The sequence below is a fragment of the Echinops telfairi genome, unplaced genomic scaffold (genome assembly GCF_000313985.2).
Source record: "Echinops telfairi isolate 266 unplaced genomic scaffold, ASM31398v2 ScPeMD7_7469;HRSCAF=8507_1, whole genome shotgun sequence".
NCBI lineage: Eukaryota > Metazoa > Chordata > Mammalia > Afrosoricida > Tenrecidae > Echinops > Echinops telfairi.
Window position 1 is genome coordinate 91,869,232 of NW_022111373.1, and position 2,468 is coordinate 91,871,699.

Genomic DNA, 2,468 nt, shown 5'->3' on the forward strand with positions numbered 1-2,468 from the left:
TCATATTTTACACTGACCGCTGTCTCCCTTCCCCCAAGGTTTCCGTCGTTCTTCCCCCTTGGAGGGTGTGTGTGTGGTTATGTGTTGATCATTGCCATCGGTTCCCCCTTCCTCCCCTCCTCTCCAAACCTTCTCCCTACCCTTCTGGTATCGCTACTCCCATTGCTGTACCTGTGTACATGCTCTGGTCTAGTCCGAAGTGAGAGGCAGCACTGGGGTCATGATAGTGAGGGTGAGGAAGCCTCAAGGAGCCAAGGAACTAGAGGAATATTATGTGTTTCATCAGTGCTTTACTGGCCTTGGTTGACTCCTCCCTTCCCTGTGACCCCTCTGTGGGGGGATGTCCCATTGTCTACAGATGGGCTGTGGGTTTCTGGCTTTGGGTCTCTGCTCTGACCCCCTTCATTCTCAAGAGTATGCTTTGTTTGTTTGTTTGTTTGTTATGGGTCTTCTGATGCCTGTTACTGGGTCCCAGTGACACCTCATGATTGCACCAGCTGGTGTGCTTCTTCCATGTGGGCTTATTTGCTTCTCTGCTAGATGGCCGCTTGTTTAACTTCAAACCTTTAACACCCCAGATACTCTTATCTTTTGACAGCTGGGCACCATCTGCTTTCTTCACCACATTTGCTTATGCACCCATTTTGTCTTCAGCGATTGTGCTGGGAGGGTGAGTATCACAGAATGGGAGTTTGTTAGAACAAAGTATTTTAGTACTGAGGGAGGGTATGAGCAGAGGTCTGAAGTTCATCCACTACCTCAGTGTATTGCCATATGAATATATGTACATAGGCCAATACCTCTATTTTTATAAATTAATGGATGAATTAATATGTACACACCTATGCTTATTCCTCTATCCATAGCTTTGCTTCCTAGATGTTTGCTTACTGTTTCCTTTTACTTTCCTCCTATCCCACCATCATGCTTGCCCTACTTCTGCCTCTTAGTACTTCCTCTCAGCTAGATTGCTGTTGCTCCAACACCCCCAGGATTTCTATGTCCTCCTTGTTGTTGATTTCAATTCCCTAGTTATTCCCCTGTCTATGGCGTTATTTGCTCACTGCTCCCTTCCCCACCTCCTTCTCCCACAAGTCCCTCCAGGACTGTCAGTACTGTTATTTTCTACTCAAGCTTGCTTCCCATGCCCATCTTACATAAGTAGGCGAGCCAACAGGAACAGACCAAACAAAAAGAAAACAAAAGATTGGGAAAAAAAGAGAAAAAACATACATAATTTCAGGCTTGTGCTCATAACTTTATGACTATCTTCCCACTGGTCCTGGGGGAATTCCAGGAACTGCCTGTCCTAGACTGGAGTCTATTTTGGGGGGCTCTTTAGGGGCTTTGTGGCTTGGCTTTGCTCCTGTTGCTGATCTGTTATGTTCCCTTCTTGGTTCGCCCTGCTGTGGGGGGATTCAGACTGGACTAACTCCCCACCATGTGTCCCCAGTATTGGCCTCTGTCTCGGTATGCTATAGCATGTATTGAGCTGTTGTCGGCCCTACAGTCTTCTCTTTGCCTTAGCAGTCTGTGCAGGGACGTCGTCCTCCAGGATTGGTGTGCCGATATGGGGTCTGAACCCTCACTCTCACTTTTTCCTTCTTCGTTTGCTTCTGTGTGGGCATGGTATGCTGGTCCCTCTTCCCAACCTCTAGGTTTAAACATGTTGTTCTTTAAACAGATAGGTTTAAGCATGTTTGTAACACATACTTCTAGGGAGGGGGTCAGTTTGGTTCTGGTTGGGGCTGGCCCTCTAGCTTAATCTTTTCATGCATTCTCCACGTGATTACATTGCCCTAATGGTTTGGTGTGCAGTGGTGAGGTCTGTATGCACACTCCCAATTCTGTGGAGACATTACCAATATTCTCTCCCTAGGTGGGTTAGTGTCCTGCCCCTACCCACACCTGCCATCATCCCCACCCCCTCTTTTTCTCTCTTCCCCTTCCCCGCTTTCCTTTTCTTTGTGTTGGATTAACACGTACCTCCTTGGGTTTGGTTTGCCCTCCACCTGGCTGCCTGTACCTCAACCCGTATATTGTGAGATACGTGGCTTTTCTTCTATACCTGCTGTGCATCAGCTGTCATTTAACAACTTGTTTGGGTTTTTATTTGTTTGTTTGAAGTGGTTGTGCACTTGGAACATTCTGACTTGGTGAATAACTATGTTGAAGAATTCAGGGCAGACTGAGGTCCTGGAGTATAGGAAACACCCAAGTACAGTTTCCCTCAAGTCCCTGAGAGAGGTGATTGTGCTTTATCTCAGAATCCAACTTGAGCTGAACCTATACTGACCCACTTGGTGGATAAGCCCACAGTTTGTGACTTGTTGAGGAAACTAAAAGCCCATTATGCTTTTGATTCAGGGGAATATTTACTCTGGATTTCCAAACAAACAACTGAAATACAAGCATACTTTAGAATCTGAGTTGATGATACATTGATTTTTAAGGTTTTGAAATAAGGA